Source organism: Lactuca sativa, chromosome 3 (assembly GCF_002870075.4).
Source record: "Lactuca sativa cultivar Salinas chromosome 3, Lsat_Salinas_v11, whole genome shotgun sequence".
Lineage (NCBI taxonomy): Eukaryota > Viridiplantae > Streptophyta > Magnoliopsida > Asterales > Asteraceae > Lactuca > Lactuca sativa.
This window is the reverse complement of record NC_056625.2, coordinates 191,587,520-191,596,993: the sequence shown is the minus strand read 5'-3', so window position 1 is coordinate 191,596,993 and position 9,474 is coordinate 191,587,520. Positions and strand designations below refer to the sequence as shown.

General features: G+C 40.4%; 1 non-coding gene across 1 annotated transcript; it reads left to right on the top strand.

Annotated features, from left to right (window-relative positions):
* Positions 1–1,093: 1,093 nt before the first annotated feature.
* LOC111904305 (small nucleolar RNA R71) lies at positions 1,094–1,200 on the top strand. The gene has a single exon (XR_002854477.1). It is a non-coding gene; the product is annotated as a small nucleolar RNA R71 (small nucleolar RNA).
* The last annotated feature ends 8,274 nt before the right edge of the window (positions 1,201–9,474 follow it).

Below are 9,474 nucleotides of genomic sequence, written 5' to 3'. Positions count from 1 at the left end.
CGAGTGTCTATCAAGTCTTGTAATTTTTTTTTTCATATTCGGGAATTTTGGATAACGACTCGACAAAGGGAGTATTAATCGGGATACCCTTCACGTGCTTAATAAACTCTATATGCTCTCTTTCCAGTGGACTAAGGGCAGCTCGGGAAGGAAACGACAAAAGTGGTTGATAATCTGAAACGAGTACGGAATTTTTCTGTTCAGATAGAGCCCACGACGTGAGCATATCGGGCTCACATCGTGAACTGGGTGTTGCAGCAGTTTCTTCATTTTCGAGTCGTGAACTGGGTGTTGCAGCAGTTTCTTCATTTTCGAGTCTTGGCTTCTTTGGCTTTGGATCGGGCTGTTGTGGCTCCACTTCTAATGCTTCTAGGAACCTAGATATGGCCTCTTCTTCAGTATCTATGGCCATTACGTGAGATTGGGTCTTCTTTTCAGGATTTTTCGTGGACATCTTCTCATGAACCAAAGTGGTTAGTTGACCAAGTCGCACTTCAAGATTATTGATGGAGGCTTGTTGATTTTTTATTAAATCCTGGTGTTCTATCATCAATGTGTGATGATTCTTCATCAAAGTTCTTTGTTCATCAATAGCGGAATCAGTAACCTCGTGTCTATTTTCTGAAGCTTCCATAAACTTAACTAACATGGTCTCTAGATCGGGTTTCTTCTCAGTTGGTGGTTGTTCTTTTGGGTAGAAGCCTCTGCCAGTTTGTCCCCACTCGAATAGCAAACTTGAGCTTTCTTATTTCCATATTCGTCCAAGTTGCAATCTTTTGTCAAATGTGGGCCACTACATCTCTTGCAACCAACTCTAATTGCATGAATTGATTGGTCCATTTGTGTCAATCTCCTCTCCATAGTGTTAAGCATTGCCATCATAGCAGACATCTCTTCAGTTTGTGCACCCCCAACTCCTTTAATTCCTTCATTCCATGGACTATGATATTCACGAGAGTGTTTTGCGAATTCTTCAACTAATTCCTTGACTTCGTCCGGATTTTTCTTTGTAAGTGGTCCTTGAGAATCAAGGAGTTGTCTTGTCATCACATTGACCCCGTCATAGAATATGGACACCTCTTGTTGAATGTTAAGGTCATGTTTAGGACAATTCCTTAACAACCCTTTGTAACGTTCCCAAGCTTCGTAAAGTGACTCCCCCGGGTTTTGCTCAAAACTGGCTATTACCTTTTTGAGTTTAGCAATCTTGGATGGTGGACAGAATTGGTCTAGAAACTGCTCACGCATTTGAGCCCAAGTAGTTACTGTACCGGGTGGGAGTGCTTTTAACCAATCCTTTGCAGCTCCTTTAAAGGTAACGGGAAGCATCCTTAGCAAGACGGTGTCTCTGTTAACATTTGGTACATTGAAGTAATTAGCAATGTCGTTCACTTCATCTAAGTGCTTGAACTCATCCTCATGATCCTTTCCATAGAATGGGATATCCTTTAGTGCGGAAAGGATATGTCCCTTCAGCTCGAATGTGGAAGTGGCAGGAAATTGCAGGTTGTACTTAGCCTGGACCAACATCATCTCGAATTCTCTTTCTGTAAGCTACCATGGACATTTCTTCAATATTTTCCATCTCGTTCCTTGGCTCGTTCTCGGGTTCACTTGTATGTTCTTCAAATTCAGGCTCGGTATCGTATTCGGATTCGGTTTGGATGAGTATTTGATCCAAGTGTTCAAGCTTGATCTTGTTCTTTGAAGATAAACTTGACTCCCCCGTTTTCTTCCCCGATTTCTTTGAGAACACTGATTTGAATTCTTGTAGAGGTGTCTTCTTTTTGTGAATTGTAGACTCGGGATCTTCAAGCGGTATCACCAAAGGAGTGTTAGAGCCTCTGGTCATGAACTCCTGTAAAAACACAAAAAAAATGTAAAACTGAACTAAGAAAAACGGACTAAAATAAGCAAAACTAAGGACTTCAGAATTCACGTCGTGAATCTAAAAGGTTCACGTCGTGAATCCTGTAATGCAGAGAATAAAAAATAAAACAAAAAAGTAACTTCTTGCAGGTTTTACACTACAAAAATGATCAATTATTTTAAGGCAAACAAACTAATAATCAACTAAGCCGTTCCCCGGCAACGGCGCCAAAAACTTGATGTGCACAAAAGTACCCACTAATTTTAATATTTATAACCTAACAAACTTAGACTAACTATGCACTTGTAGGCAGTGTACCTAGTCAGGTTACAGTATAGCTTAAGTAAGTCGGGTGTCGATCACAGGGAACAGTGTTATTAATTAATCTATTCACTACTAAATTAATCTAACTGTTAATAAGCTAAAAGGGGTTTTTATCTAATTTTGCAAGTTTAGATGAACTTAATTCTTTAACAAAAACTCAATCAATAATTAAAAGCACTCCTATCTAGTTCGAATCCACTTCATCCTTGTGGCTAGCTAATGATTATGGATTATTAAGTTGGTTGTTATTTTATTAGTAATTTAGGTCTAAATTTACCAATAGTTAATTAATTCATGTATAACTATGTATGGCCACACACAATTAAACACAGAACGAATTATGTTATGAATATGCTATGTAAGATTTATCATGCAAACACAATCACGGTCATCATTTATGTTCTCTAGCACAACAAAGTTAATTACTTCAATTACTAACTAAGATTATGGTTGATCCTAGCTCTAGCAATTCAATGTTCACTAAGTTACTAGGTTAGCACGTTCATGCAGTTAATGGTCATTATGCTACACACAACATGAATTAAGGTAACTTAAAGTAATAACATAAGCATGCTAGATAATAATAAATCAAACACAAGCAATTCACCAACTAAATAAATCCATATGAAATTATGTTATTCATAAGTTAGAAGCTTCATCTAGCTAGATAAGAGTAGCTAGATTCAGCTGCTCATAGTAGCAACTAACACATAAACACAATTTAAATAAGAAAACATGTTCATAAGTATTAAACAAGTAAACAAATTATGAACTTTTACTCTTTTGGTGTTGAAAACCCTTTTCCAGGACCTTTCTTTTGCTATAAATCGCCTCTTGGAACCTCTTCCTTCAGCCAAAAGTCTTTTTTAATCGTAATGGAGAAGGATATATATATATATATATATATATATATATATATATATATATATATATATATATATATATATATATATATATATATTCTCTAAAATCACCGTTCACGTCGCGAGAATTTAAAACTCATGTCATGAACTCAAAGTTATCGTGATCCTCAAGGACTCCTCTCCCCGGATGCTTATCTTCTAACTTTTTATACTCACGTCGTGAACCATCAACTGTTCACATCGTGAGTACGTCTTTTTTGGGTGTTTTTCTTGTCTTTCAAGCCTTCAACCTCCAAAGTTCCATCGTTTAACGCTTTCAGTGCCTTTCTTCAAAATGTCTTCTTTTTTGCTGCAAAATATAATTTAACCTTATAAGTATCATTATTCTATGCAAATGACCAAAATATATATAAAAATGCACTTAAATATTGCCTAAAAATATGTATAAATATGGCAATATCATGAGTATTATGTGTTTTGTGCTTAATTATGTGACTTAAATAAATTAAAGATAAAAATAAGCGTTAAAATGAAATGTTAGATAAACCTGATATCTATGAAGGATGTGGTAGTGGTCATGACGAGGTTTCCGAATATATAAAGAATGCTGAAATCCGAGTTATAACGAAGAAGTTATGACCTGTCGAAGTTTCGCGACAAAACCGACACGACGCTAAATGTCATAAAATATGAATTTAAGATAGAGCGATATTTAGCCTTAGTGATCTAAATGAAAGTCGTAGAATAAGTTAAACCGAGAGCGTACATAAGAAGAACGTCAAAATCTGACTTCGTATGAGGAAGTTATGATTTTTCGGAGTTTCGACTTAGCATTATGCAACCCAAATCTCGAGATAGAGATCGAGTGATATTTGGCCGAAACAATCTAAACGAGAATCAAATATCTCATCGATAGTAGTCCAACGGTAAAAAGTCAGATGAAAACGAACGTCAGATGAAAACGAACGTCAGATGAAGAAGATATGATTTTCTAACGAAATTTTCCTGTCCCGGCCTACTAAAATAATATAATAAAAGTTAAAGTCCAAATTAGCCGACAGAGTCTAAACCAGAGTTGTAGAGCATAATCTCACATACGCATGGATATAAAGAACTGATGGGTTTTGGTCATAAGACATCCTATGTGCTCATACAAACCCTAATACTTGGATCTAGGTTTCTCTATTGTACATGCTTTGAATCCAAGACTATAAATCTTAATTCTAGCATACAAGTAATCATATTAGATATTAGAATAGGTTTATAATGTTACCTTGATTGTTATGTAGCAATAACAATCCAAATTCCTCCTTGAATTGACTTTGGAAGGCATAGAGTCACAAGTGTCACTCCTCTAATGGCTTACAAACACCATAAGCAAGAGGATGAAGTGGAGAGAGGATGGAGGGTGCCCAAAACGTGTTCTAACCCTAGAAAAGAAGTTCCCCACGTTTTTGAGCCTTAAGGGTTCTATATATAGTGAGGCTATTAGGGTTATCTAATAAGGAAACCCTAATTTGGATGCTTAAGCCCTAAGCAACCCATGGAGCCCTTTCCATAAGGCCTTGGACGATTTCATATGGGCTTCCCCCATAGAATTCGTCCACCTTATAATAAAAGGCAATCCATGGCCCAAATTGCAATTATCTTATAATTACAATTCCAGTCCCTTAAGTTTAATTAATCTCTTTTAGTCACAAAACTAATTACCAATTAATTATTGACTAATATTAATTAAACAATATGATTTCTCCTTTAATATATTATTCCCATAATATATTAATAAATCATATTTAATCCTTTCTCTCCATAATTCATCCTATCAAGTTGCTTTGGTGAAGGCAACCCAAAAGGACCATGCACCATCGGGTCAAGTACATACCAAAATAGTTATGGACTTAGACACTAATCCAACAAGAACATCGAAAACGGAGCTCGTATGCGAAAGATATGAATTTCTAAAGTTCGGAACACAAAAATCGAGGCTGTGTCAGAACTCATGACTTGAGCACAGACCTGACGCCTTCTAGAGCAAGTGGACGAGTGATGCATGTAGTGACCTACAATGGTCACGTCGTGAGTGTAGAAATCTCACCCTATAAATAGAAATCAAAGGTCAGTCGATTTTGGTTGCTCCTCCCTTACTCTCCCCGTCCGTATTGCCTCGTTTTGCGTGTAACTCATACCCCAAAGCCTGGTATCATTCCCGAGACCCGAAGCGAGTCCTGAAGCCCGAAGATCCCGAGAAGAAAAGAGTTTCCGAGCCGAAGCTCTGCCTGCAAGAAGCCCAGTTTGTGAAGATCTTCCAGATTTATCGAAGAATACTACTCTTAGAGCCATAGTGCTGTCCGATCGTCTTCTGATCAAGTGAGTGTATATTCCTTTTCTTCTAACACATAGATATAAATTATCTCCTAGTGAATACGTGATATGTGTATATAGATCGATATATAATATCTTTTACTTGGAATGAATCTGTATATTTGGAATGAGTATTGAATGAGTACCTTATTAGTTTTTAAGTTGCATATGAATGCATATGTATGTTGTTATCTACAAAAATGTTGGGTAGAACTTGGGTAGATAGTTGATGTGTGATAAACTGATGAGAGGCCTCGATGTTGTTGTTGATCTAGTCATCTAGCGGAGTATGGATGACGACCATGGACTCTTTCTAGACAGTCCAGCGGAACGCTAGCAGGTTCATAACCTGCAGGTGTTGTGAACGATGTGTTCACAGGTGTACTCTATCCCCCTCATGGTTGACTTTAGGACATCTATTGTTGAGGAAACCCCTTGTAGTAATGTCCGTCCCGATGAAAATCCTAGATTAGGTCCCTTGTGATAGTTGTTGTTTTAGGGACGTAAAGTGAGGATAACAGAAATGGGTAATCGGGTTATCGTTGGTTGGTGAAATTAAATATAATTATTTATTGTGGGTTGAAAACCCTATATGCTCACCAGGCTCCCAAGCTTGACCCACTCAATCTTATTTGCATTATAGGTAGTGGCGCAAGGGCATAAGATGGATGAATCATCAAATTGTTTTGTTTATAGGCCTGTAGTTGTATATAACTGTTGTAAGGCTTATAATATGCCATTTATGCTTTTGTGTCTGTATTAGAACATGACATCCCGAGTTTTGATTATCTAATGAAAATACATTTCTTTACGAAATGCTTTGAAATTTTTTATCTTATCATATTTTGTTTGGGAACAAATTCCATAACTCTTTTAAATCAAAAGGATTTACTCTAAAATTATTTTAAAAGCATAAACAAAACCAGTCTTTTCTGGTCGTGATTTTGGGGACGTCACACCGTAGTCTCTTTTGGGCAAATTCCATACCCAATAGGCAATATCTGATTGTTGCCATCCATTGCTACTACATGCAAGATGGTGCCTTTGTACTTTCCCTTCAAATGAGCACCATCCATAATAATAACTATTCTACAACACTCTCTGAAAGCACGTATCTGCAACAACAATATAAAAACCATTAATATATCAACAATATAATTTGTTTATAAACATTTAATAAAATAACAAATATATTTAAAAATATATTACCGCGCATCCAATAGCGAAAAAGCAATACTCAAAACGATCCTCTGAATCAGTTTTTATGTACGCCACAGTACCAGAATTATGTTTCTTAAGACTGTGAAAATAAATTGGAAGTTTGGAGAAACTTTCTTTGGGGGTCCCCATCATCAATCCCAAAGAAAATTCTCTAGCATGTCATGCTTGTGAATAACTCATATTTATTTGTAGCAAAGCATTCATATATCTAATTATATCATTAGGCTTCCAAACTCTCAAACTTCCTTGACCCATAATGTTATGTATTATGGTTCCCACAACTTCGCTATTTGCTTGCCTATGATTTGGGTGTATAAGCATTGAAGAACATGTATGCTCGTCATTAAACGTCTTAATTTCAAACATTTCTATTCCTTTAACGACACATGCGTATAAACGCCAATGACAGTTTTCTTGCATACAAACAACCCGGTACCAAGATTTTGAAGATTTTTCGACCTTTATCTGAAACTTTTCGACCTTTATCTGAAACTTTTCTCTAACGGCTCCGATAGCCAAGGCACCCTATTGGTTGGCTCCTCCCGAGATGCAGGAGTTGTCTACGCAGCTGCATGAGCTGCTAGACAAGGGATTTATTCGTCCGAGCAGTTCACCCTGGGAACCCCAATCCTGTTTGTGAGGAAGAAGGATGGGTCGCACCGGATGTGTATAGATTACCGAGAGTTGAATAAGGTAACGGTGAAGAACCGTTACCCATTCCCGAGGATCGATGACCTCTTTGATCAGTTGCAGGGAGCATCTTGGTTCTCCAAGATCGATTTGCATTCAGGCTATCATCAGATGAGGGTTAGAGAGGAGGATATACAGAAGACCGCGTTTCGGACGCGTTATGGCCATTATGAGTTCGTGGTGATGCCGTTTGGGCTCACCAATGCTCCTGCCGCGTTCATGGACCTCATGAACCGCATGTGTAGACCGATGTTGGATCGGTCTGTGATAGTTTTCATTGATGACATCTTGGTTTATTCCAATACTCAAGAGGAGCATGAGGAGCATCTGAGAGAGGTATTGGAGACCCTGAGGAGGGAGAGCTTGTACGCCAAGTTCTCCAAATGTGAGTTTTGGTTGCACGAGGTGAAGTTTCTTGGGCACCTCGTCAAACCAGAACGGGATTTCAGTAGACCCGGCCAAGGTGGAGGCCGTGATGAGGTGGGAGGTTCCGAAGTCTCCATCCGAGATTCGGAGTTTCCTAGGATTGACAGGCTACTATCGGAGATTCATTCGGGATTTCTCCAAGATAGTCGTACCCCTGACACGGTTGACTAGGAAGGCCATGGTCTTTCGATGGGGGTCTGAGCAGCAAGCAGCGTTCGAGATTCTGAGGCAAAGATTGTGGAAGGCACCGATCTTAGCCCTGCTCGAGGGCGTAGAGGATTTTGTGGTATACTGTGATGCGTCGATCTCAGGTTTGGGCGCAGTATTGATGTAGAGGGGGGCATGCCATTGCTTATGCTTCGAGGCAGCTGAAGCCTCACGAGGCGAACTACTCGACGCATGATTTGGAGTTGGGGGCGGTGGTTTTCGCCCTCAAGATTTGGCGGCATTACCTCTACGGGGTTCGATGTACCATTTACACGGACAACAAGAGCGTGAGGTACCTCATGGATCAACCGAATCTGAACATGAGGCAGCGTCGGTGGTTGGATGTGGTGAAGGATTATGATTGCGAGATCCTTTACCACCCCGAGAAGGCCAATGTGGTGGCCGATGCGCTTAGCCGCAAGGCGGTGCCGATCAGGGATATTTGCATGAGGATGACTGTGGTGACTCCCCTGTTGGAGCAGATTCAGGAGGCTCAACAGGAGGCTATGAAGGAAGAACATCGGAAGAGTGAATGAATAGTGGGTTAAGTCACTTCCTTCGATTATGATAGTCGGGGGTTATTGACACTACACCGTAGGGTGTGGGTGCCGTATCATGGAGGCGTGCGCCAGATATTGATGGAGGAGGCGCACAAATCCCGATTCTCTATTCATCCAGGGGCGACGAAGATGTATAGGGATCTTCGTCTAGACTATTGGTGGCCCTGCATGAAGCGGGATGTGGCGTGGTATGTCGAGCGGTGTTTGACCTGCAGGAAGGTCAAGGCCGAGCATCAGAGACCGCACGACAAGATGCAGCCGTTGGACATCCCGTTATGGAAATGGGAGGATATTACGATGGATTTTATCACAAAGCTTCCCCGGACGGCGCGAGGAGTGGATTCGATTTGGGTCATCGTGGATCGATTGACCAAGAGCGCCCATTTTATTCTGATTCAGGAAAGTATCTCGGCCGAAAAGTTGGCCGATATCTACATCAGGGAGATAGTGGCGCGGCACAGGGTGCCAGTGTCGGTGATCTCAGATCGAGATGTGCGGTTCACTTCTAGGTTTTGGAAGAAGTTTCATGATGAGTTGGGCACTCGTCTGCACTTTAGCACCGCCTTTCACCCGCATACAGATGGTTAGAGTGAGCGGACCATCCAGACTTTGGAGGATATGTTGTGGGCTTGCGTGCTAGACTTTGGTGGTAGCTGGGATACCTATCTTCCCTTGGCTGAGTTCTCGTACAACAACAGCTACTACGCGAGTATTGACCGTCCCCCATTCGAGATGTTATACAGTCGGAGGTGCAGGACCCCGATATGCCGGGGTGAAGTTGGCCAGAGGGTCATGGGGAGCACCGAGGTGGTGCTCAAGACGACCGAGAGAATCCAGCAGGTTCGGAGCAGGCTTCAGACTGCGTAGAGTCGGCAGAAAAGTTACACTGACAAGCGTCGATCCGACCTGGAGTTCCAGGTCGGGGATATGGTTCTCCTGAAGGTGTCGCCTT